Source organism: Giraffa tippelskirchi, chromosome 3, assembly GCF_054371585.1.
Source record: "Giraffa tippelskirchi isolate mGirTip1 chromosome 3, T2T-mGirTip1v1.2.pri, whole genome shotgun sequence".
Lineage (NCBI taxonomy): Eukaryota > Metazoa > Chordata > Mammalia > Artiodactyla > Giraffidae > Giraffa > Giraffa tippelskirchi.
The window spans coordinates 90522363-90550226 of record NC_137277.1 but is presented as its reverse complement, the minus strand read 5'-3'; the positions used below and the strand labels follow the sequence as shown (position 1 = coordinate 90550226).

The 27864-nt window shown below is 39.5% G+C and overlaps 1 protein-coding gene across 7 annotated transcripts in view; it reads left to right on the top strand.

Moving 5' to 3' along the window:
* B3GALT1 (beta-1,3-galactosyltransferase 1) overlaps positions 1-27864 on the top strand; it is a 609729-nt gene that overhangs the window by 485390 nt on the left and 96475 nt on the right. For 3 of the 7 annotated variants that reach the window (XM_081582624.1, XM_081582623.1, XM_081582627.1), the window contains exon 1: positions 6982-7229. The exons of 3 other annotated variants lie outside the window; for them this stretch is intronic. The gene's annotated coding sequence lies outside the window, so the exon portion shown is untranslated. Of the gene's footprint in view, positions 1-6977; positions 7230-27864 lie in introns of those variants that run through there. One more of the 7 variants, XM_081582622.1, reaches the window with a different exon arrangement.

The following is a 27864-nucleotide window of genomic DNA, read 5'->3' as shown; positions in this document are numbered from 1 at the left end:
ACTTGGATGCAAAATAATCTTCAGTGACACTCTGGTGGACTTCCTTTTAGTCAAAGTCAAATGTGGCAGGTAAAACAATATTACTATGGCATGCTAATGAATAGCTTTATTGTTTTTTTCGATACTTTGCAAATACTTTACAAGAATAGCCCGTATGATAAGTTAGAATAAGAAGGGTACAGAGTAGAAATATCTTACCGGGCTAGCCTCTGAACGTTAACAAGGAATAGATAAGATCATTTTCATGCAAATACACTGAAAATAAAATACCAGCAATACAAATAATCAAATATGTAAATAATAAAAATTTATTTAGGAATGGTTCATATGCAGCTGATTATTTTTAGATTTTGCCCAATATCATAAGCTCTGTTCCAAGTGAAAGCCTGCATTCATCCCCCACTATACAACCAATTATACTTTATCCTTTGGGCAGGCACTGTGAGGCCCTCTCAACCTCTATGCCCACTTCACCTGGTACACACTCCAGCCTTCCTTCCAGTTTCTGGGAGCAGCTCACTTCTTCCCTGGCTCTAGGAGCCATTGATTCAGAGGTAAGCACATGATCCAGGCAGAACAATGAGAATGGAGAGCAAGCTTTGGAAATCAAGCTTCCTTGCTCTTATGAGGATGTTTCTAGAATTACTCCTAGGTTTCTCCAGTCATGGAGGAAGACTTTTGTAGTCTTTAAAGTTACTGGAAGCCAGTTTGTGTCTGTGTGGGTGATGTGACACCCCAGAAAGCAGTTCAGTTCAGTTCAGTCGCTCAGTCGTGTCCGACTCTTTGCGACCCCATGAACCGCAGCACGCCAGGCCTTTCTGTCCATCACCAACTCCCGGAGTCTACCCAAACCCATGTCCATTGAGTCGGTGATGCCATCCAACCATCTCATCCTCTGCCGTCCCCTTCTCCTCCCGCCCCCAATCCTACCCAGCATTAGGGTCTTTTCCAATGAGTCAACTCTTCGCATGAGGTGGCCAAAGTATTGGAATTTCAGCTTCAACATCAGTCCTTCCAATGAACACCCAGGATTGATCTCTTTTGGGATGGATTGATTGGATCTCCTTGCAGTCCAAGGGACTCTCAGAAAGCAGAGTGGAGAGGAAAAAGAGAGTGGGTATTTGAGAACATTGTTGGGTCAGTGAACCAAATTTCTCTTGTGATTCAGTGTATCTGCATTGTTGTTAATAGCAGTGTAAACTGGATGTTTGGTTACGTGTCACCAAACACATCATAATAAGTGAAATTCCTTTCTTCAACAAACCTATACTAAGAATCCATTAAATTTTAGGCTCTATTATCCAAAGGTAATTTATATCTCTTTCTTGCCCTCAAAGAAGTTGCAATCTGATAAGAGAAACAGAAAGTAAATACCCAGGTCGGATGGTGATATACTGAGAATGTCCATCATAGATGCAGGCAATAAGGGGGTGCAGAGTTTAAAGAGAATATTAAAAACTATAAAATTGACTAAAAGTGTTTTTTTAATTATGACCACACACGGTCAATTTTAAATAATGCTAATGCAGTGATAGAATATTTCTCCCTGTCAGGATGGACCATACCCACTGCCTCAGGCCTCCAAACCTGGGATATCATTGTTGAATGACTACCTCTTAAATCACATCAAATCATCTTTGTATCTTGAAGTTCACTCTTTCAGAAATAAGACTTCTAAAGAAATCTGTTCTTTGATTATATGGCAACCAGAAATCTTGATCGCAATAATGGAGGAAAGGTATCAAACTATAACAAGGTTGGCAACAGGGAGTATTTCAGTATTGGGTGAAGGCAACTCAGGGACTTATTGAAACTATATGAGTACCATAATGGGGTAAGGAAATTTATATGCCCACAAAATATTAATGCTAAAGAGTGGAGAGCAGATATATACTTTCAATTTGTCCTTACTGAGAAATTGATATCTCTCAGCCAGGTGGGGCAAAGAGAACAGACTCAGAAAGGACTCTGGAAGTTTCTACTAAGGTAATTTAATCCATCAGTCCTGTTCTATGCATCTCCCATTCTTGCTGTGATCTAGTTCTTCTCAAGAACTCACTTGATCAGTGCTCTGCACCTCACTGTCTGATGAATGGTTGCTCCAAAATAGCTTTAGCTGTAGTCTTTATCCATTGTAGTATGAAAAACAGTTAACTTCAGCATTATAGCTTGGCTATTTCCTACCTAATGGGTATAGATTGCACTGTGTTGACCTAAAACAGATAGACTGCCAGTTATTTCTCCTGCAGAAATGCAGAAATGGGTTTATTTGGAATCAGCAAAATATTGCAGTTTGAAGTATGCAACCTTGACTAGCCACGTGTGAGTTCCCACACAGCAAGGAGAGGAGAACTTTTTTAGAGGAGGGGAGAGGAAGTTGGCAGGACCATAGTAAACAAAGAGTCCATTGGAGGAGTTGAAAGTTTGAAGTATAGTGTGGCTTTTCATTGGCTGAGTTGTGACAGGTTCTCATTAGCTGACCTCCTGCCCAGCAAGAAGAGAGAGTTTGCCTTTTTACTGTTGGGCTGTGCTCTTACTGTAGGATGTGAGAAATTCCCGTTCTGGATTCCCAACTATTTTCTTGAGCTTTCTGTTTATTAATTAGTGATTTAAATATTTTCCCCTCTATTATTCTAGTCTGTCACAGTGGACAATAATTGTGCATATATATGTTCTCATATTACCCTCTATGTCTTTTTTTCTCTAATAACTTACATCTTCCTATGTCTGCATAATTGTATCATATCACAGTCTTAATCTGTTTCTTATCTGCTAAATCTCATCAGTTGTTTGAGGAGATAGAAAAGTAGAGTAAAAGATGATTTAGTAAGTGGCAAAGTCATTTCAAAGATAGAGGGGACAGATTAATTCTTTTCCTAACTAGCTCACATTAATGAACATTATCTTTATTGTTCTGTTTGATTTAGACTATAAAATTCATGATATACAATTAACTGAAATTTTCACTTTAAAAGAAATTTTAACTCATCTTTCCAACTGTTGCATTAATTTTTCTTTTTAAAAGACAAATAAAATGAGACCTTTATTAAGTTTCAAAGTTTGACTAAGAAACTTAAGAGTCAGTGCAGTAACATGCATTTGCAAACCCACTGTATTGATTTATTTGATATGGGATCATCTTCCAATGGAGAAGGCAATGGCACCCCACTCCAGTACTCTTGCCTGGAAAATCCCATGGACGGAGGAGCCTGGTAGGCTACAGTCCATGGGGTCGCTAAGAGTCGGACACGACTGAGTGACTTCACTTTCACTTTTCCCATTCATGTACTGGAGAAGGAAATGGCAACCCACTCCAGTATTCTTGCCTGGAGAATCCCAGGGATGGCGGAGCCTGGTGGGCTGCCGTCTGTGGGGTCGCACAGAGTCGGACACGACTGAAGCGACTTAGCAGCAGCAGCAGCATCTTCCAAGCCCTCTCAAGACTTTTGACCATGTCTCTAAGAGGATATGCATGACCTAACACAAGGCCAGCACTGTATTCTGTGAGTGTGTGATTTATTGTTTTCCAAAAAGATCAAAAAAAGTCATGAGCTCAATGAATGCAGCTGAATTCTCCTGCAGTTGAACAAATCCATTTCCTATTGACTTTCTTCAAAAATATGTGACTATAGAACTGCTTTCCCACTATTCTTAGCAGTGACATCTTGGTCATACACTTCAATTAATAAGAACTTGTAGATAGCCCTGAGGCATTGGTATACCAAAATTAGTATTCCTTGTTACATACTAATTTAAGATACTGAGCTTCAATTATGAAATTTGTTGTTCAATTTTTACACATTACATTTAGTAGCCCCTAAATTTGTTGTGTCTTTTAAGTCCTCTTTCCCCACAGATCGTAAATCAATCTCTTTTTTTATTGTATGAAAAAATTAGCACACACAATCGATTTCAAAAGTGACATTAAAATGCATGCCTACTGCATATCTGATAATATAATAGCATTCAGATTAAAGAGATTTTTCTTTCATTCCCTGTGTTGACAGTCCTCCTTTCCGGTCTTTCCCTCTTCCTTCCTGCTTTCGTTTCTTCTCATTTCCCCTCCACCAAATCCAAAATTATTTGGAGTCACTATGTGGACATTTTTCCCCTTTATAATGAGTTCAACAGTGTCAGTGTCAGCATTTGGACTTATATAAAAAATAACTTCTTTATTATTTATGCTAATAAAGGGAGATGGCATTGTGGGAGTAGAAGTTCTCTGAACTTTTAGAGCCGGCAGCCAATATGAAAGGGTTGGAAGGCTTTCTGACCCTTGATGCCATTCCCAAAGACTTCAATTCTGCCATTAGCAATTTGATCCTTGGGGTTAAGGCACTGCCCCTTATCAAGATGCAGATCCCTCTGAGCCAGAAAATGCCATAAGCTGCTGTGATCCATTAACATCATATGACTAATTCATAGACTGGAATATTTCCAACAGAACTAGGCTGAGAGCAGATTTTGTACAGAGAACTAGAGTCTGAGAGAGAGTCGGAACTAGATGAGGTCACCAAACATCTAAAGAACAGTAGAAGACCATTGCAAGCAGAGAGAAAGAACAACCAGAGGCTGAAAAGGTTGAAGAGAGGCTCCTCCGACTTCCATTTTTGCCCATTCTTACTCCTAAGTGTGAATATTTTTTAAATGAATGAAATAAAAACATCCACACAAACACCTTAGAAACTTAGAGCAAGGGACATAGTTTCTTGTGTATTTTCATTTGGGATCACAAGAAGCAAGAATCATGGAGAGTGGGAAGCATCAATAGAAAATAAATTGTAGATAATCAAAGCATGAAGAAGTGGGGAGGGGGGTAGAAAGAGGTTATTTATTGCATTTACAGGATCTTAGAACATGTACATAATTCTGATAATGACTATTAAAACTAGACACAAAAACTGGTCAAAAGTCTCATTTCAGTCTAATAGTTTAATATTTGTTTTACCAAACTAGAATTTGATATGGCTGCAAATGCTTACTTTTTCTCTTCCTACATTTAGTAAGCATTCCTGGTGTCCTTTTGTGTACACGTTTTATTGCTAATATTCTGAGGAATACAATGAATAAGAAAAACAAAAAAGCTGCTCCCAAGTAGCTATCAAAGTGTTACAAAAAAAAGAAAATTAAGCAATAAATGTAATACCATGATGTGATTTCTTTAGGAAGAGCAGAGGAAGTACAATGTGGTATACAGAGGGCATTAAATAATACTCAGTACCCCTTTAAGTTATAAATAACCTGTTCAGCCTTTGCTCTAAAGATTGGCAGTTGGGGATGAGAGGTACTTACATGCAGATCACCCAAGGCAAGCCTTCAGGTATCCACTGAGATGAGGGTTGAAATCCTGGGAATTTATCATCGAGGAAAAGAGTGCCCGCTCCCACCTTTACTAGAAATTCTCAAAGACCCATAAGGCTTTTAGGGAAGGAAGCAAAAATTAAAGTATTTCCCTGAAGCTTTTTCTGAGATTATTCCTTCCAGATCAGAATTCCTCCTTGATGTAGTAGAGTATGATTAAGGTTTGGGAGACGCCCAAGTGTTAGAGGTTAGAACAGGGTTTTCTTAAGCTGAGGTAGCAGAAAGCCGGAAAAGGCAATGGCATCCCACTCCAGTACTCTTGCCTGGAAAATCCCATGGATGGAGGAGCCTGGTAGGCTGCAGTCCGTGGGGTTGCTAAGAGTCGGACACGACTGAGAGACTGCACTTTCACTTTTCACTTTCATGCGTTGGAGAAGGAAATGGCAACCCACTCCAGTGTTCTTGCCTGGAGAATCCCAGGGATGGAGGAGCCTGGTAGGCTGCTGTCTCTGGGGTCACACAGAGTCGGACACGACTGAAGCGACTTAGCAGCAGCAGCAGCAGCAGCAGCAGAAAGCACCACAACTAAGGAAGGTTAAAAGTGGATGACTGTGGGGAAGTTGGGCAACTATGGTGCGAAATTTCGGAAGGAGAAACTTAATGGACCACAAATTTAAAGGAGCCAGAGGAAAGTACAGAAATCAGGATATGAGGCCAGAATTCTATCAGTTAGTCACACTGGATCCCACAATAAGTGACAAGTGTTTGTGGCTTACTTTTGTGAAGTGCATGGGAGAAAAAAAGCCTGAGGTCAAACTTACTGGACTGGAGCTGAGTGAATATTGCCAGCCAAAGCCAGTCTTTCTTGGATAGATCAGCATCTCTATCATTGTGATCTCACACTACTTAATAATAAGTGATGAGAATCATTCTTGCTGTCTTCAATGCCTCATGCATTTATTAAGCAACAACTGTGTTCCAGGTTCTATGCTAAGTATACATAGAGAGGCAAGTGAAAGTAGTTAATGCTTCAGAACCTAGAGTCCAGAGGGGTAAAGCCACTATCCTTCAATTAAAAATAATTTCTTTTTAAAAAAAAGAGAACCTAGAGAGATAAGTTCTTCATAAAGTAAAATTGAGCTTCAAATCAACTTCATCTCGGATTAGAATAAGGTTATCTTGACCTGTTAAAACACCCAGCTGTACTGTCAGAGGCAAAAATAAACCTCCTCTGATGAAACATTAAAAAAAAAAAAAAAGAATGTTGAGTCCAGAGGGTGTGTATAAAATACCCCCAAGCCAGAGAGAGCTAAGTTGCATGTATTTTTGTGAGGCTGGCCAAGAGCTGGTCTTAGAAGTCTAGCTTCAACATGTAAGTAGTCAAGATTAAGCTTTTCACAGAACTCACATTTTTAATCATAAAAATCCTTTGGATCACAGCCTTGTCATAGCTTAATGTACTGTAACACTGAGCTTGAAGACACATGCTTTTAAAGGACTCATGAGCAGAAAATAGGAAAGCTCTTTTCAGGTAACATTCAGAGGAAACTTTGGGATTGTCATATCTGTTCTCTTGCACCTGCAGGTCCCAACCTCCTGCCCATCTGTTCCTTTCACTTATGATGATGGAATCCTACACCATGGGTAGAATTTTCACTTCTCAATATAGAACCCATGTACCTTACCTCATGGTCCAACTGACTTCCTGAGAATAAATCATTGTCCTCGTGTTTCATAAGCAACAACAAACATTGATTTTGTTGTTAGCATGTATGAGCCTGCATTCATTCAACAAACTATATATTTTAATCAACAAATACCCTAAAATTTTGGATTCTAATGCCCTGAGAGATCAACTTTTAATCCGTTATCGATAACAATTTGAGGAGACTTGTGTCCAGGCCAAATGCAATATGACTTATTCTCTGGTGAGTAACTCCACTTCATTTGAAGTCTTAAAGTTGTTTTAAATGTCTTAAACCAAGTTTCTTCAACAGCAGTGTCAGAACTGTGACATTTTATGCTAATTTTACAGTGAAAAGGATTCTTTAGCAATGTGTTGAAAGGCAATGTGAGTTCATCTGAGTGTTTATGTTTAATAGTTTTGCTTTCAGACAGAGAGTCATGATCTTTTTCTTGTACTTTACAGCTTTTATTTACACCTCCTTGCATTTGATAAAAGCAATGTAGCAGGCTCTGCCTATTGACAATGATGGTTCCTTTATTTTAATCAGTGCAGAGGAAAAAAGTAAAACTTGGCACAGTGGGGTGTAAAACCCCTTCCTTCTGCCATTTAAAATGTAGTAGTTATATGTGTAACCTTGTAGGATGACTTTGTGAAACAAAATGTCAGCATATCTAGTCACTTGATTTACATGAGAAATTTTACTTCCCTTCTATCAGGTTCAGTTTAGCAAATGAGGTTAAGGAAAAAAAAATTATCTTCTCTATTTGCAAGCCTTGGTGATATAACCATTTATAAGCATGCCTATGTAATATTTTATTTAATGGGAGAAAATCAATGCCAATTTTCTCTCCACTCCAGTGAGGCTGAATTTATCTTGCAGTAGGGTGTGGTCAGAATAAATGAACTGCAAAGGGAACACTGACTGAGGAGTGGGATTGGTATTTCTGAATTCCTATTAGACTACAATAATTGTAAATAATTTATCTCAAGTTTGCCTCCATCCTAGGCTGCATCTTTTAATTTCTCCAGAAGTCTTTGAGCTGATTAGCTTTGCAGGTTTTCTGCCCATGTGTGCTAATGTCTTTAGTTAGATGTCACAAATTTGAAATAGGTTTTGTCCCTTTTGGTGAAAATAATTTGGAGTTCAACAAAGTAGACATCTTGGTACCTAGGTACTAGTCCTTCAGGTAGGAGTCTATTTAGGATACAAACAAACAGATGAAGTTATGGATGAGTATAAGGTGGTGGGTGTTTGGTAAGCTTTCTACATATAGGGTCAGATAGTAATTATTTATGGCTTTGTGAGCTATACAGTTTCTGTCACGACTACTCAAGTCTGCCAGTGTAGCACAAAATCAGGTATAAACCACACTTAACTGAATGAGCAACAATCATGGTGGTGTTCAAATAAAACTTCATTCAAAACAAGGATTGCCCTAGTGTAAGATATCAGCCTCCTGGGATCATGTTTTGGCACTTTACTAAAAAATAGCGATCACAGAAATTTTCTTTACACATTCATGTGGGAAAAGTGTTGGGGTTCTTTTAGACACTGATGAGTTATTTAAAATGGTATCTTAATACCAGCAAACCCTTTCTCTAGGCTTGCAAGATGCAAGGCAACCAGTACTTGAGTAAATGACCAAAAAAGGACCAGGTGAGACCAGGCAGAGGCAGCAGACAGTCAGATCCACCCAGTATGTTTTCTTGGGTACTAGTAATGTGGAGTGGAGTGCATTGAAGTGAGAATAGAGGAGGGAGTCTGGTTGTAGGAGAAGTCTGGACCAGGAACTTGCTAGTATGTTTGTTCCAAATCAGAATCCATCCAAGCCTTAAGGAAGTAGGAATTACCAAGATATTGGGGCCCTGGGACTTCCCTGGTGGTCCAGTGGTTAAGACTCTGTGCTTTCAATGCAGGGGGCATGGGTTCAATCCATGGTTGGGAAACTAAGATCCCACATGCTATACCGTGTGACCAAATAATAATAATAATAATAATAATAATGGGGCCCTAACCTTGTGGACAATTCAGAAAGGAGAGTAAATTCTAGTAAGAACACTGGACTGCTTGGTAGGCACCATTCTGGACTGCAAGAAGCTATCTATGTTGGGGGAGCTGATGGAAGCGAGGGCGTGGGAGGAAGCAGAGAGTAGTTAATGAGATATTCAAAAAATGGAAACTTGTGTTTTCAGAAGCTAACTTAGACACTCAAGTTTTCCGCGAACAACCAAAATCCTGGAATATCACAAGATTTAATTAAGGGACCACTGAAACATGTGACGAGTTTCTGACCTACAGGTTGGGTAGATGTCTACAGATAGCACAGCAAAGACTAGGGAAGGAGATAATCAAGACCCAGGGACCAGGCAGCAGCTGACAGAATTAGGGTTGCATGTATTATGCTTACAGAGGACAAAAACTGCGAGGGCCAGAGATGAACTCTGTCTTCATAAAATCTCGTTTATAAATCAGACACTTAGGCATATCACTGCATTGTTCCATGATAGTCTTAGCTACTGAAAGTCATATTGTCTAACCCTTTTTTTTCCTGACACATAAAGAACTTTTACATTGTAAAAAGATTTTTAAAGATGCAGTGAGAGTTTAACTTGAAAATGGAAGCATTTTCAAGATAAAGAGTGGAAACAAAGAACAGCATAATAGGTATTATGTTCGGTAGACATTTCAAGATGAGTTATTGTATTGTAGGCATTTTTAAAATACAGAGAACAATGCTTTTAACCTTTATGTGTATATTTAAGCACTCATAAAACATTTCTACTTTTTGTGACAAAAATTTTCATGTACTTACAAACGAAAGAAGAATGACTGGTGTTTATTATATAAAGGCAATGTAAATATATAGAGCACATTTCTTTTATAGCCATGAGTCAAGCCGTATATACCATTTGGGTAGGTTTATTATAAATTTCCCGTAAGGCAATATTCTTTGTTCTTTAATAAAGTGTAGGTTTTGCCGTTGGTGGAGAATAATAACCACCCTTTAATTTCACAATTAGTGGCTTCTCTCTAAGATAAGATTTGCCTGAGAGGATAAGTGCATTCCAGTTCAAAGAAATTAATATTTCCTAGGTGAACAAAGCTGTAAATCGAATACCAAACAGATTTCATCTTAGAGCCCCACAAGAGTTGGAAACAACAGGCCTGATAGCTCTGTCACATGGCTCCTCAGCAATCACATTTGGGGAGCTGTTGCGACCAACAGAAGTAGAGGAGCTGAATTTGAGATAACAGAACTGAAATGCTTTCTGAGGGAGCCAAGAGAGAGGAGATCATTGAAGGCAAGCAGCACTGACTGTCCTCAGCACCCCTGACTCTCGGATAAGTATTAGGAAATCTACCTAACTGTGGGCCCAAGGCTGATTCTGGAAAAGAAGCTTGTGCCAGGCAGCCCATTAGCATCAGTGGAGATCCTATTGCATTAGAGACAAGAGCCATTTCATGGAATCCAAATGCAACTAAATACTTGAATTTGAAACTTAGGAATGTGAGTGGCACTCATTTTATTTTGAAGTTGATTCATTTATTGAGTTTCCACGGTATGGCCAGCTCTTTATGAAATTTACATTCACATAAGAAAGAATAGCACTCATTTTAAATCAGGAGAAAAAAAAAAAAAAAAAAAACAGGAAAACTACAGTGATAGCCGAGGCCACTCACAGTTGTCTGGAGTTGAGGAATACCCTGAGCCGTGTCCCTCAGTGTGTTCCAGCCACTGACCTACAGCCCTCCGAGGCTAGGAGAGTCACCATCAGCAGAGGAAACCCAACCACACAAGCTACTGAGATGTGAAACCTTGGCTCTGGCTGTGAGGGTCCTGGTTTGTAAGCCACTCATTTAACCTCCCATTCTCCATGTAGACAGTTGAGTTTGGACACCAGAAATGGCCTAGTGAAGCTTTTTCCATCTCTAGAAGCACCTGTGTCTGTCTCTCTTTCAGAACCTTCTCAGAGCCAGCTCTCTTGAGGAGGTTTTGAAATGCACTCTGCCCCCACCATTTCTGTAATCCTCCCTTTGCCCTTCCCATAAAAACGTGGAAAAGCTCCTTCCTCACCAAGTGGTTTGCCTCGACACCAAACAACTCACTTGGTAATTGGTTCAACTGCAATAAATAAGCTGAACAATAATTTTGGAAGAGTTGTAGCTCTATATTGCAGACCTTCTTCATTGAAACTGCTTCCCACAGACCAACTGGGGGCTCTTAGAGAAGATGAACTCTTCTGGTTGCTAATCTGAGAGGGAAACCCAGCAAATCATATTCATTTAGTTTCTCTGTTCGATTTGCCTGTGATAAACTGGGCTCTGCTGGTTTTGTGCCTGCTTTATGCAATAGGGATAATGGAAATAAAATGAATACTTCAGAACAAAGGCAATAAAGCATTATTATGGCTAATGAAGGAATGATTTGTTTTGAATGTCAATTGCTTAGAGGCAAGGATTTTCTAAAAATCAAATAATAAATGGCCACCATATCGGCAATATAAATATTCCCTTATTGATCTTAGATGGAAATCAGATTTCAGAGAGAAGAATGCCCGACATACTTAAAAATAGATTCTAAAGCAAGTATCTGTGATGAATGATCAAGTTCCTAACTTGCTTGCATTACATTTTTAGAAGCACCCTGATATTTTGATTTATAACTTTTCTTTCATTGCTTTGATATCTAAATTCTCTAGGTTAATACTGTTGAAATGAAAGTTTCATTAGTTGAAGCAATCAGAACAAGGCTATAACACAGTAGTTCTCTTAAGCCTGCACTAGACTTACCCGGAGAGTTTATTTAAAAGACAGATTCCCAGGACAGGTCTTCCAGAGACTTTGAGTCAGAAGGTCAAGCGGGACCTAGAGATCAGCATTCACACTAAACAGCCAATGTGTTTCTCTGCTTGAGGCTCTTGATCTCATTTTGAGAAAAATTGCAATAGAGTACATCCTGCTTTTGAATCAGGTTTCACAGGACGCACATTAGAAAGAGGACAGAAAGTTAAGAGGCTTAAAATAGCTGGAATTGAACTGAGTTCAAGCCTCTGGTTCAGAGTAGAGTGCCAAAAGGGAGGGAAAGGATAAAAAGGAATTTATACAGACGGGCCGTTCACCTCGTTCCCCTTTTCCTGATCTACACCAAGTCTGCATCTTACAAGAGAACCCAGAACTAATCTCCCCCCAGTCTCTAATGCACCCACTGAATTCAATGCGCCCTGCCTCTCTGAAATAAATGTGGGTTTTAGTAAGAAACGTTGCAGTTACAAAGACTAGGGCTGCTCAATACCAAAAAGAGAAAAAAAAAAAAAAAAAGTCAATCATAGAAATGTATAGCCTGCCCTACTAATCATTTTAAGACATCTGGAGTAGCATGCTTAGTCTACAGTTCATCCAGATGTTTCAGCTTTGTGTACAGAGCCATGCTCTGCATTTGAGCCGTCTGTTTTGATATGCATTTCCATGCTTGAACAGTCAGTGTCTGATGAGTGTATTGTGGAGCAGAGGGGGTAGAGGCAGCCTGAAGCCATGTACACACAGTCCCCAATTTCAAACAGTTCTGTCCCAAAGATCGGTTTGCAACTTAGATGTTCGATATTCAGAGCACGGTTCCCTCTGGAAACTGTGTGTCACACAGTGGTTAACTGCTCAAGCCAGTCCACAGAAGGCTCTTTAATCCTTAACACGTCCAAGATAGGGAATGGAAAAAATTAGCCAGTTGAGGTGTGCAAGTTGAATGTCCCCATAAAGCCCTCTGGAGGAGGAGGGAAGACGAAGAATTTTTTTCCCTTTCCTGGAGTCAAGGACAAGCCTGGGCTAGAAAATATACTTCCTCCCTTCTCAGTGCTCAGTCAAAACTCACATTCTGAAACTCCATCTGTCTGAAATAAACGGGATAGAAAGAAATTTGGGCAAATTTGATTAAGTAGATAAATGACCAACAGCCCCCTAACTTTCAAAGAGATAATTTGTCTTTTAAAAGAGGCTGTTTATTTTTTAATGAATTTCTGATTGTTGAAATGGCAGGCAGTGTAGCATATTAGCCTGCACAAAGATAAAAGAGAAATACTCAGATCATTTTGGAGAAAGGGAAATTATAGGCAGGTTGAATTTGCCCAGGAATCCACCCTTAGTCTTCCCCAGGATGCTTCCTACATTTATGCCAACATTTCTGTTTCTTCCAAATATTCATGTTTTCAAAGGCTATACATGTTTTCAGATAGCCAATATTGGAGGCAGTGAGGCCAGCAGTGTGTGTACTTGTGTGTGTGTGTGTGGTGGGCAGGGTGTGGATAGAGACAAAAGGTACAAGCAATTGAATATATGGCTCATTTCTGAGGTGAGTTCTGCCACCACTCAAAAATATATCGGTCTATGTAGACAAAATACCTGTGCTGACTGTATGTAAATATACCAAGTGCTGATGGTGAATCATGTTAATTAACACAGACCAACACTTCTTAGTAATATGCTGTGATCAATGCTGTTCTATTATGATATTCATCTCTAATTAACTTTGGCTCAGCAGGCTAAAGCTGCAGACTGTGGCTACTCAGGGGATGGCATTTGAAGTATGCATTGCTTTACTTGTGGACTAAACTAGTGAATAGCTAAGCTGGGGCAGCATAAGAAATTATTTGACATCACTGCTCTCCACTGTTCTGTTTCAACTAGAAAATTTCTGCAGAGATGGAAAAAAAAAAAAAAAATCACCACAAGAGAATTCCAGAAGTGGGAAGAGAAAGAAACCATGTAGATATTCAAGAAAATCTTGGTGCTTGAACAGAAATCAGTCAGAAGGGCTGACCGATTTACTGGCATTTATTCCAGAAACTCGACATTTATTGTTTTCACTCCCATTCTCTTCGTAAGCACGTGAAATACTTCATTTGCATGTTGGGAAGCAGTATATTGGGGCAATAAATAGAAGGACTTCTTATGTCCAAAGGAGTGGGTTCAAATCCCATGTCTTCACCACTAACCACCATGTTGTTTGGGTCAAGTTAGTTATTTCCTTAAGTATCTCTCTCCTCATCTGCAATATCAGACTAAATAGTAGGCATAGTTCACAACCTCAGAGGAAATGATAAAGAAGAAAGCATGGCTTTAAGGGGCCTGGCACTCCGTAAACATTCACAGAGAGTCAGCTGTTACTAGGCTGAAGGACATAATTTGCTTTTGTGGCCATTCAGTTCAGTATAATAATGAGCTGTGTGAAATAAAACCCTAGTCTACCCATCCAGTCAAAACCATTACACTACGGGCCAGCTGAACATCCCCATCACCCTGGGAGACTGGAGGAGCAAGAGCCACTATTTCTCAAAGCTGCCCTTCAGCAAACTCAAGTTTCTGTTTAGGTAGCTTGGTCACAGACTAGAAAAGAATGATCAGTTAAGTTTCTGGAAGGATATGGCCTTCTCCATCATAATCTGAAAAAAAAGGGTCCCCTTACCCAGGCCTTGTACCTGTACAAAGGTCAGTCTGGTTGATTTGATTTGGTTCCCTACTCACTTTCTAACTGTGGGGCAGGTCCAGCACTGGAATATCCAGGGTGCATTATAAAGCCAGGTCATAATTCAGGGTGTGATTTCAGTCCCCTCAGATGAAGGAGATGAAGCCCAGCTCAGGCTTGAAGAACTCACCCTCAGTCCCCTCTTCCTGATGCAGTCCTGTGACTCATCTACTAATTGTCCCTCAGCACCAAACTCACTCCAAATATACTAAGAGAGAGTTTTTATTAAACATGACATTAATAAGCACTGCAGGCAATTATTGAAATATATGAATTCAAATGGGAACAGAATTATAATGGGTTTTCTCTTTTTCATCTTCCCAGATTCCACCCTTTTCTCTTCCTCTTCTTTCCCTCTATTCCCAGTTGTCAAGTAGGCCTGTAATGAATGTGGGTAGTGATATCCCAGGACCCCCTTTTAGAGAGCCCTTGGATGCAGAGTCCAGTCCAGCCAAGCCTATCTAGTCTTGGATTATAATCACCTATGAACATCTCTGTCTGCCTCATTAGATCATAGCTCCTTAAAGCTTGGGATCATGTGTTTTCATCAGTTTTTTAACCCTTGGCCCCTCCTCCACCCTGCCTCCGCCACTGGCTCTGAGATATTCTGAGATGCTCTCAGTGGCAGAGATGCAAAACAAGGGAGGAAGCTGAGGAGGTGGGCTCAACTGCCTTGTGCTCCCTGGAGAGCAGGCCTGTCATGGGGGGGGGGGGGCACCAGCAACTCTGCTGGGCCAGTGGGTGACTGCAGCCCCTGTTTCACTTTGTGCCTCTGCCCTCTCTCCAAACTCCAGCTCCCGCAGGTCTTTTGACCTCTGTTTGAAAGTGATGTTGCTCAGTCGTGTCTGACTCTTTGCGACCCCATGGACTGTAGCCTACCAGGCTCCTCCATCCGTGGGATTTTCCAGGCAAGAATACTGGAGTGGGTTGCCATTTCCTTCTCCAGGAGATCTTCCTGACCCAGGGATTGAACCCAGGTCTCCCGCATTGTAGGCAGACGCTTTACCGTCTGAGCCACCAGGGAAGACCTCTGTTTAGAGCGGGCTTTTTTTCTGTGCGTCTCTTGGTATTAGTGACTTCTTGGCGTGCCTCGCATCTAATCTCTCAGGGAGAGGATTTCATTCGTTTAATTATACACAGGCTCTCAAGCAAGTTATCTCAGGTGCCACAAGCCAGCCTGGAGATGGCTGGGCCTAGATCTCTGACCTAGTCAGCTGAGCTGGAGGAGAATTGTGTTGCCTGAGACAAACATGTCCACCCGGGCCCAGTGCGTCTGTGGGGGGGCTACTCTACAGAGAGAAGCAGTAGGTGTGGTAGGCTCTCAGCCTTGCAGCATTTTTCCTCCAGGAAAGATGCCCTCCTGAAATGTTTCCTTAATGGCCAACTGACTCTGGAGGCTGGGCTTTCTGCTTTAGACTGAGAAGGTAATAGCTTTTTTGAAAAGATGAGCGCAAGCCTGTATATAACTGCTAAATTGCAACATTGTGTAAGATGCACAGAGAATGAGTGACTCAATGGTGTCCCCATTCTCAAACAGCCCACAAACTAGTAGCAAAAGACAGTTATGTAAGTCTCTAAGAGCGGTAGAGTATGACCATGGCTAGAATATGGGCTTTGGATACCAGTTCAGATCATCCGTTGTCTGTTTACTATCTGAGTGACCTGAACTTTCCTGGGTTGCAGTTTCCTCCGTTTCCTCGTTTATAATGTACAGCCTTGTACTGGGAATATACAGGGAGGAAAGAATGCCCAGCACACAGCCTGGTGCTTTGTGAAAAACTGGAATATGAGGATAGTATTACTTACCTGCATGAAGTTCTAATTTATAAATAAATCACTTTGTTTGGAACACAGGAAAATCTTCCTGAAGGATAGTCATCTATTTTTCTTGTTGGGTAGTCGTTAAGTCATGTCCAACTCTTTTGCCACCTCATGGACTGTAGCCCGCCAGGCTCCCCTGTCCATGGGATTTCCCAGGCAAGAATACTGGAGTGGGCTGCCATTTCCTTCTCCAGGGGATCTTCCTGATCCAGGGTTGAACCTGGGTCTCCTGATTGGCAGGTGAATTCTTTACCAATGAGCTGCCAGGGAAGCCCACGTTTTTCTACTGTCATGCAAATGTTAAAATGGAAGCATCCATAAAGTATCATGGAAAGGAAAAAAAGAAGAAAATGAAGGTCAAAGAAGCCCCTACTGAGAGCTGATTGTTTGGAGCAAGCCAGTAGTTGGCAGAGTCAAGGCTGAATCCTAGGACCAAAGTGCTTTTTTTACCCACTGTGCTGTTCCAAGCTGCTGGCATTTCTCTCCAACCTGACAGGAAGCAAGAGGCAACCACGTGGGGGAAAACTGAAGCATGCCAACATGCTCAGGACATCCACAGCCCCATCTGTAATAAGCTACTCTGTTATCTTACAAAATGCATATCCTGTTACAAAGGGAGAACTCAAAATGTCTATAGATCTGCATTGATTTTGTGTCCATCTAGGGCTATTAGGATGCTATTATGGCTGAGGCACCATTTTGAGGATTTGTTTACTTAAGTTGAACTGCTCCTGGGAAAGCACAGTATGAAAAATACATGACTGTGCTCTTGGATTTATTTAGCTCAACTTTTTCTCTCATCACTGGCATCTGAACCCAGGGAACTAGTTTGAAAGTCTAATTAACAGCCAAGAAGGTCATTAGAGAAGGACTTGAGAGTTCATTTAAGGCTATACCTATCCTTAGTTTGTCACATGAAAAATTAAACACATAAGTAATAGCCTCAAAGGTTTGTTTTTGCTGTGTTAGTCCTAGACTAGAGAGGGGAGACTTACACTTATTTAAGCTTCTAAGGAAAGTAAAAGATCCTCTTTCATAATAAATGAAGAGAACTATTTTTGGTCTAGAGGTCACGATTTATAATATTAACATGCCCAGAATTATGATGACAGTGGCACTTTTGTGAGTCACTGAGAGGATAAGGACCCTGGGTATGGGAAGGTGAATTGTTGTCACGGATGCTGGAAGCTGGGTCTCACAGTAGTAACCATCATGCCAACCTGCTACCTGTAACATGATGAATACAGAGGAAATCAGAACACTGCTGTGCATTAAAGGGACAGGAAGGACCTGCTAAAAATCAGGCCCATGATGCCACAGTCACCCTTTTTTCTGAGATTAAAATGAAATGCTGAATTTTTTTCAGTTCATCTCATCTTCCTTTTCAGACATTTGGAAATTATCTTCTATTAGCAGGTTAATTTTGCCTTATAAATGTATCATGCCTCTTATAAGTTCAGTTCAGTTCAGTTCAGTCACTCAGTCGTGTCCAACTCTTTGCGACCCCATGAACTGCAGCACGCCAGGCCTCTCTGTCCATCACCAACTCCTGGAGTCTACCCAAACCCATGTCCATCGAGTCAGTGATGCCATCCAACCATATCATCCTCTGTCGTCCCCTTCTCCTCCTGCCCCCAATCCTACCCAGCATCAGGGTCTTTTCCAGTGAGTCAACTCTTCGCATGAGGTGGCCAAAGTATTGGAGTTTCAGCTTCAACATCAGTCCTTCCAATGAACACCCAGGACTGATCTCCTTTAGGATGGATTGATTGGATCTCCTTGCAGTCCAAGGGACTCTCAAGAGTCTTCTCCAACACCACAGTTCAAAAGCATCAATTCTTCGGTGCTCAGCTTTCTTCACCGTCCAACTCTCACATCCATACATGACCACTGGAAAAACCGTAGCCTTGACTAGATGGACTTTTGTTGGCAAAGTAATGTCTCTGCTTTTAAATATGCTATCTAGGTTGGCCATAACCTTCCTCCCAAGGAGTAAGCGTCTTTTAATTTCATGGCTGCAATCACCATCAGCAGCGATTTTGGAGCCCAAAAAATAAAGTCTGACACTGTTTCCCCATCTATTTCCCATGATTTCTCTTATAAGTAAGCTGATCTAAAGAATAGCAGGTGACACTTAAGCCTTTGACTTCTCCAGTAGTTTCTTAAACTACCTTATTTCTACTCTTATGTCTTACCATCTGTAAATTGGGATGCTTAATAAATCTCGTATGATCATTTAATGTTCTACAGAAGGAAAAAAGAGAGAAAGATGTCACCATTTGACTTTCATGATACACTGTCTTTAATTTAACTGTGTGAACGCTATATAAAGAGTTCACTCCATGCACTGGAGAAAGGGTTTGGGATGCAGTATATTTGAACCTGGAGTGCCAAGAGTGCTTTATAGTTCAATGTTATGTGTGCCGATTTGACCTTGAGTTCCCTGAGAATAATCTCTGGTTGGTTGTACATTCCTCAGTGACATTGTTCCAAGGCTCTAGATAACTTTTCCAAATGAAAAAGTAACAGAAAGTACACAGAATAGTGAAACAGTGGTCATCTAGTGATCGTTTAGCCTGTTTTCAGAACCCTCTCTGTAATTAAAAAAAAAAGTTCAAGGTAAAAGTTCAGTAGTGGTTTTTTTCTTCTTCAGCAAAAGATAGATTTTCATATAGTGCTGGATTGATACAAAGCTCCATTTCCTTCAGAACAGTGTTGCTACTGTCATTATCAGGTCCTTCTGCCTTGGGGAAACAGCATATATATGTGTATATATATATATATGTATATATATATATATATATTAAGGAACACATTATTCAAAGAAATACAGTTACAGGTTGAATGTGTGTTGCTAGGAAGAATGCATTTCAAGTCAATGATTCAGTATATCTTCCTTTTCTCTGTTTATGTATTAATTTAAATTTATTCATTCTCATGGTGTTGTTTGGTAATACTATAAATCAGGGTGTTCTTATCCATTGTCCACTAGATGTTAAAGGGGAAGTAGAAGCAACAGAAAGACGAGATGTTTGAAAGAGATCTTGTATGGTAACCCAAGGCCGTGAACAAATACTTCATAGATTTGTAACTAGCTAGGGTAAGCAAAACAAACCTCTCTTATTTCACAAGCATCTTTTTGGCTCTTTGTTCAGAGGTTAAAGTCTTTTCCAAACAATGAAGTTCAGCATCTGTAAATGAAGATAAGAAATTGATTCTCTGTACACCCAACATCACAGGTTAAAAAGTCTCTGATTCCTTCAAATGCATTCAACCGAGACATTTATTCTACACAGATTTAAGAATGGGGTCAGATCTCATGGGCTCGCATGTCTGTTAAATACCAAGTTCTAAGCAATCTGCCCCTTGTCCATTGTTGACTCAACCACCACGATGTCTGGCACATAGCAGGTACACAATACATGTTAGTTAGTGACTCAGCTTGGAATTTTGAGGGAATGGAAAAGCCCAGATGAGAAAGAAATTATCAGATTCAACTTTTCCTTTTTACTATTAATAGTTTAAAAAACAAATATGTACATAAAGAGAGGTATAGGTTAGCAGATAATTAAAAAGCAAACACCTCTGTAATCCTCACTCAGTAGTTTTCACCCTCTTTGTTCTGGATTCAAAATGGTTTATTTTTGTTCTTAGCACAATAATGTGCTAAGTTCTATAGTTCTTAGCACAATAATGTGTCAACTGGTATTTAAGTGAAAATTGTGACAAAATATTTTCATATAAATCCATTAAAACAGTGTCAATGAAATTCACATTACTAGGTCATGAATAAGGCATTTCAAAAGAGGACTACTCCTCCTTCTACTCCATTCCTTTGTAGTTACAATTATCTTTTGAAAGAAAATGTACATCCTTGTGACAATGCTGAGACTGTAACTTCAGAAATTTTCAAAGAAATGGAAATGGGTCTTTTTCCTCTGGGGCAGACCACTTCTCCTGCCTCTCGGGTCAATCAGATGCCCTAGGAATCTTGAGACATTTTTAAAGAAAGAAATGGCTTTGTGACTGTAAAGGAAATCTGAACTTAAAAACTATCTAGTGAAAAGGTAAAATTTAAGACAGCTATTTCTTGCTTAATGATTTATGTGCTAATTGGGCTGATACCCCTACACATACAGAGTTTGAGATGTATCCAGGCTCCTTTGTGAAGAATGAACTCCACCAAATTTTACCTGAGAGGCAAGAGAGGAATTTAGGTTGAACATTTTGTGTGAAGGATTACAGAAGTGGCTCAATTTAGCTAGCTTAAAGTTGAAATAGTGAGAAAACCAATAAGATCCCAAAGGCAAAATTCTTTCTTCTGTAAGAACTCATCTTTTGCCAAGAAATGCTTGATTTTGAGCACAAAAAGAACTCTTGAAGTTGTGATTTTAAAACAATTGCTATCATTCTTGCCCACAGGGTGAATAAAAACTCACCAGCCATGTAGTGAAATTAAATCTGCTAATAAAATACATTATTTTCGTCATAGAAACTACTACTATATATTCTAAAAGTGACCTCTAGGTTTCATAATAATTAAGCTGCATTTATGGTTAAAACAATTAAAAACAACAAACGTTTACCAAGTACCTAGGTTTACAGAATGATACTAGGTGTTATGAAAATGCCATAAGTGGATATCTCAGCAGACTCTTATCTTGAAATAAAATAAATGCTGAAAATATTCATGAAAGTAAAGATCGGGGAAACAAATTTTCTTTCCACTTTTAGTTGCCTTTTTCTATTATTAGTGATAGGAAGGGCAAAAAGGAACAACTTGGTTTAATAAACTTATCAATAAAAAAGTAAATTAGCACTTTGGAATGCACATAACAGCTACATGTTTTAAACAAAGTGGACAGCATCTGTTGAGACAAGAGAGAAGGCAAATTATGGTCTGTCCCTCCTTCTCAGTAGTCTGTGTCCATCAGAGGCCTTTTGAGAACTCTAGTATTCTGAGAACTATTTAGGTGTGAAAATAGAAGGTAGTGTATCTATGTTTAAAGAAAGAAAGTCTTTTGAACACTAGATTCCTTATTAGCCCCTAAAGAAAAGTACTAAATAGTCTTAAGAGGAACAAGGGAAAATAGAAGCTGTATGCACATCCTTGAAGACAAAGGATCCTAGTCTTGATGGTTTTCATGAAGACCAAAGGTTTGGGATAGAAGGTAGCCAGGAGTCATTTACATGCAAGTAGAGGAGATGCTACTCAGGAGTAGCTTAAAAGTTATGGAATATGAAACACTCCATTTTTGAGTGTTATGGGAAGAGATACCTTGTATTTATGCATACAGTTACCTCATTTCAATAGCAAGATTTGTTGCAATAGAAAAATTTCCTTTTTTCAGGTGTCAGAGCTCCAAGTAGCACTGTAGTCTACATTAAATATCCAGTGCTTCTTTCCTTCACAAAACTCCCCTGGTCTATTTAGTCACTGAATTCCAAAGAATCATTAGGGTACCAGCATTAATCCCCATTATCATGTTTATAAATTAATCCTAAATAGATTACAATTCTTCAAAGTTGGCTTCTCATTTTCCCTCTTAATTCTACAGTATAGTTTATACTTTTCACTAGAATTATTAACAGTATAAAAGTTTTCTTTTTTCAGGTGTAAGAGCTACAAATAGCACTGTAGTCTACATTAAATATGTAGCAGTCGCCTACACAGCTGAGGAGGAAGTGCATACCCAGGTGTAGGCATGCAGATGCATAGTGAAACCCAAAGACATGATTGGATTAGTCTCAGAAATAACCCTACCCTGTTATTGTTTTATAAAGGTCTAAATTAGGTTGGCATAAATACAAAAAACACTCCTTTTTATTTATGCATCTTGAGTATGCTTTTATAAATATGTAAAGTGAACACACTTTGAGAGTTTAATAAGTTTTATAATTTTATTCCTAGATAAACATACTTTTGAGAAAAAAAAAAGAAAAATAATTATTCCTTGATTCATTCCAAATTAGCTAAAGGGCCCAAAACATAATAGAGCAAATAATGAATGCAAATAAGGAAAGACTCCACATATTGCTTTCCTTCAGCCCCAGATTTATTAAAACATGAAAATATGAAAATAAGTAATGGCTTTCTACACTGAATCTTGATCCACACCAGAAGACCGGCTGCTTGGGTGTCCCCCAGAGAAGCCTGGGTAGGCTGAGCCTTACAAAGACCAGAGAAAGCAAGCAAGGATATAATCATATGACTGTCTTTGGGTATTTGCCAGCTTGCCAGGTTAAGGAGAAAAATGAGCAATTCAGTTACACTTGGCCTTAAAGAGGTGAAAATGAAAGTGTTACTCAGTCCTGTCCAACTCTTTGCGACCCCATGGACTGTAGCCCTCGAGGCTCCTCTATCCGTGGAATTCAACAGGCAAGAATACTGGAGTGGGCAGCCATTCCCTTCTCCAGCTAAATGAGGTAAATTTAGAATCATTTCAAAAGGAGAATTATATGAGAAAGTTTTATTTACAGTTCTAATGAGAAAGGCATTTGTTAAATATATGAAGAAGTTGCTAAACGTTGTAGTAATTGATTCACTCCGTGGTTCCCAGAAACTAAAATCTTTATTCTGAATGGTAGGATTGGGATTCTTCGCATTTGGCTGGTGGTGTTTTCTTTTCCTTAAATGAAATTAGCCATCATGGTCTGAAAACTGGTGGGTGAAGAGACTTCCGCACTCAGTGTTACAACATTGCCTTCTAAGGAAAGCCTGCTAACTTGTGTGACACATCCTCTCTAGGTTAGAGGATGTGGAATGATGGTGCAATTACAAAGTCCACTCATAGGAGAGGCAGTTATTTTGATGACAGGAATGCATTTATTCTCAAAGACATCAGACCATAAATTAAAATGTTAGCTACGCAGACTGACACTTGGAAAAATAAAGGTTATTCCCAGTGTGTATAGTAGATATTTGCCTCCGATAAGTTCATAAATTCATCTTTTCCTTGATGTTGTCACCAGCGACTCTCTCAGACACCTCAAATCTCCCTACTTTTAAAATGAACTTAAAGTTACCTGGAGTGCATGAGAGACATTTGGAAATTGCAAAGTTTGGTAGCACTTGGTAGTGAGTGTAGGGAGATACTTACAATAGCCGAGGTGCCTTTGGATCTATTTGCTTTTACTAAAGTCTTGATCATAAATTAGAGTCTCGTTACATTTGCTATTCCATTTAGAAAATTATTGCTTAACAGGATCCTAGTCAGCTTGGAAAGGTAATATACTTCCAGAATTGCCTAATTTTCTCACCTTTAAAGGATTAGCTATTATAAGAACTTTTTCTATTAAACCTATCTTTAAAGAGCTAAGTGGCAGAAGAAAAAAAAAAAAGATTGTATTCGGAATTGCATTGAATTAGTTAGGTTCTACTGAGGGTACACGGTGCCCATGGACAGGCAGTCTAGCAGCTCTGAGATCCCAGGCCAACCCCACTAGAGACAAAAGAAGCCTCTGAACTCCCAGACCTTGTAAACTGCCACTTTGGTCTGCACAGTTCTGGAGAGTACAGATATGACAGACTGTGAGAAATAAGCCTGGAGTGAGACCCCAGTCCCTGCAGATGCTTTCTGCTTTCCTCCAAAGCTAAATAGGGAAGAGGAGAGCCTGTTGCCCAATTTCCTAAATCTCAGTGCCTTCTTTTGCAATATTTTGAATTTTAATTTTCATCTTTTAAAAAGTTGTGTACAAAAAGATTCACTCTGTGGCATGTATTTCTTATGAGTTCTGACAAATACACCACCACAATTAACATTCAAAATAGTTCCATCATTATACTCTCCAAAATCCATTGCTACCCCTTTGTAATTTAACTCTTTCTCCATCCTTAACAGAGAACAGAACTATTTTCTATCTCTATAGTTTTGTTATTTCCATAATATAGTATGAATGGAATCATACAGTATATAGCCTTTTGAGTCTGTCTTCTTTTCCTTAGTGTAATGCATTGGAGATTCATCCAAATGCAGTTCAGTTTAGTTCATTTCAATCACTCAGTCGTGTCTGACTCTTTGCGACCCCATGAATCGCAGCACTCCAGGCCTCCCTGTCCATCACCAACTCCCGGAGTCTACCCAAACCCATGTCCATCAAGTCGGTGATGCCATCCAGCCATCTCATCCTCTGTTGTCCCCTTCCCCTCCTGCCCCCAATCCTTCCCAGCATCAGGGTCTTTCCCAATGAACTCTTCGCATGAGGTGGCCAAAGTATTGGAGTTTCAGCTTCAACATCAGTCCTACCAATGAACACCCAGGACTGATCTCCTTTAGGATGGACTGGTTGGATCTCCTTGCAGTCCAAGGGACTCTCAAGAGTCTTCTCCAACACCACAGTTCAAAAACATCAATTCTTCGGCACTCAGCTCTCTTCACCGTCCAACTCTCACATCCATACATAACCACTGGAAAAACCATAGCCTTGACTAGACGGACCTTTGTTAGCAAAGTAATGTCTCTGCTTTTTAATATGCTGTCTAGGTTGGTCATAACTTTCCTTCCAAGGAGTAAGCGTCTTTTAATTTCATGGCTGCAATCACCATCTGCAGTGATTTTGGAGCCCCAAAAAATAAAGTCAGCCACTGTTTCCACTGTTTCCCCATCTATTTGCCATGAAGTGATGGGACCAGATGCTATGATATTAGTTTTCTGAATATTGAGCTTTAAGCCAACTTTTTCACTCTCCTCTCTCACTTTCATCAAGAGGCTTTCTAGTTCTTCTTCACTTTTCTGCCATAAGGGTGGTGTCATCTGCATATCTGAGGTTATTGATATCTCTTCCAGCAATCATGATTCCAGCTTGTGCTTCCTCCAGCCCAGCATTTCTCATGATGTACTCTGCATAGAAGTTAAATAAGCAGGGTGACAATATACAGCTTTGATGTACTCCTTTTCTTATTTGGAACCAGTCTGTTGTTCCATGTCCAGTTCTAACTGTTGCTTCCTGACCTGCATACAGGTTTCTCAAGAGGCAGGTCAGATGGTCTGGTATTTCCATCTCTTGAAGAATTTTCCAGAGTTTGTTGTGATCCACACAATGAAAGGCTTTGGCAGAGTCAATAAAGCAGAAATGGATGTTTTTCTGGAACTCTCTTGCTTTTTCGATGATCCAGCGAATGTTGACAATTTGATCTCTGGTTCCTCTGCCTTTTCTAAAACCAGCTTGAACATCTGGAAGTTCACGATTCACATATTGCTGAATCCTGGCTTGGAGAATTTTGAGCATTACTTTACTAGCATGTGAGATGAGTGCAATTGTGCGGTAGTTTGAGCATTCTTTGGCATTGCCTTTCTTTGGGGTTGGGATGAAAATGACCTTTTCCAGTCTTGTGGCCACTGCTGAGTTTTCCAGATCTGCTGGCATATTGAGTGCAGCACTTTCACAGCATCATCTTTCAGGATTTGAAATAGCTCAACTGGAATTACATCACCTCCACTAGCTTTGTTTGTAGTTATGCTTCCTAAGGCCCACTTGACTTCACATTCCAGGATGTCTGGCTCTAGGTGAATGATCACACCATCGTGATTATCTGGGTTGTGAAGATCTTTTTTGTACAGTTCTTCTGTATTTTCTTGCCACCTCTTCTTAATATCTTCTTCTTCTGTTAGGTCCATACCGTTTCTGTCCTTTATCGAGCCCATCTTTGCATGAAATGTTCCCTTGGTGTCTCTAATTTTCTTAAAGAGATCTAGTCTTTCCCATTCTGTTGTTTTCCTGTATTTCTTTGCATTGATCGCTGAGGAAGGCTTTCTTATCTCTCCTTGCTATTCTTTGGAACTCTGCATTCAAATGGGAATATCTTTCCTTTTCTCCTTTGCTTTTCGCTTCTCTCCTTTTCACAGCTATTTGTAAGGCCTCCTCACACAGCCATTTTGCTTTTTTGCATTTCTTTTCCATGGGGATGGTCTTGATCCCTATCTCCTGTATAGTGTCACGAACCTCAGTCCATAGCTCAGTACATATGGTAAATAGGCAGGCAGACAGGTAAATGCTCTTGCACATATCAATAGTTTATTTCTTTTTATTGCTGAGTAGTATTGTACTATATGGATATACTGTAGTTAATCTATTCCTCAGCTGAGAAACTTGTTTGAGGGACCTTGCTTGTTACCAGATTTGGGCAGATACGAACAATGCATTCAGGGTTTTGTGTTAACATGAATTTTCGTTTCATCTGAAATACCTAGTAGAATTTCATGATCATATGATAAGTACGTGTTTAACTTTGTGGGAAACTGCTAAACTGTTGTGCAGAATGACTACCATTTGACATTTCCACCAGCAATACATGAATGTTCCAGCTGACCTACATCTTCCTCCACACGTGCTATCGTCAGGGTTTCTTTTTGTTTGCTTGTTTGTTTAGTTTTTGTTTTAGCCACTCTAATAGGGATACAATAATACCTCATTGTAGGTTTAATTTACATTTCTCTAAAGACTAATGAAATTGTGTATTTTTTCATGTACTTATTTTCCACTTGTATATCCTCTTTGGCCTATGTCCATTCAAATCTTTTCTTCATTTCTAATTGGGTTGTTCTTTGTTGAGTTTTGAGAGTTCTTTATATAGTCTGGATATCAGTTTTTTTGTTAGCATTGTGGTTTGAAAATATTCTCCTTTCTACGTGTGGCTGGTCTTTTCATTCTCTTAGTGTCTTTCTCAGAGCAAAATTTTTATCCTGATAAAATCCAGTTTACCAACTTTTGTCTTTCAAGGATCATGCTATTACTACTAAGTCTAGTATCTTTGCCTAAGCCAGAGTCACAAAGATTTTCTCTTACATTTTGTGCCAAAAGTGTATCAGTTTTATATCAGGGCCCCTTTTAATTAGGCCATGAAGTACTCTGTGAATTCTGAGTATTGTAAATGGACATAGAAAATTTTGGATGTCAGAGAAATTTATAAATGCCCAATTAGATTTTTAGTTCCTTAAGTCAAAAGTTCCATCTCCCAGGGCCTTCACTGTGCCTCACCCCCCGTCCTTGGCAGCAGCTAGGTGTCCAGTAAACACTTATTAAGAACTGATAAATCCTTTTGGGGAAGCTTTTTTCTGTTTTGGATAGTGCAAGAAGGATAGGTTTTGCAATCAGCTCCTTGTTCAAATTATAGCTCCACGCCTTGTTGGCTTTATGATCTTGGGAAAGCAGTTTATTTCAGTTCTTTGTTTCCTGACTTAAAAATATGGATTAATAATGCATTCCAAGATCTTGGTGAGAACTAAATGTGATAACTTGTGGAAGTGTCTTTGTAGTGCCTATCTATACTGGAAACACCATAAAGACTTATTTTCTCCCTTTTTCCTTTTTCCATCCAATCCTAAATATGTCTATTTTTTACAGTCAAATAGCTCTGGTTCTGACTAACTGACATCTCCAACATGGTGTGAGTAAATATACTCCTTAGCTGTCGTTTGAATATATTTTTTCATGTATCCATGAATTTGTAGCAAAGATGAACATTCACACTCTCCAACATGGTGTGAGTAAATATACTCCTGAGCTGTCGTTTGAATATATTTTTTCATGTATCCATGT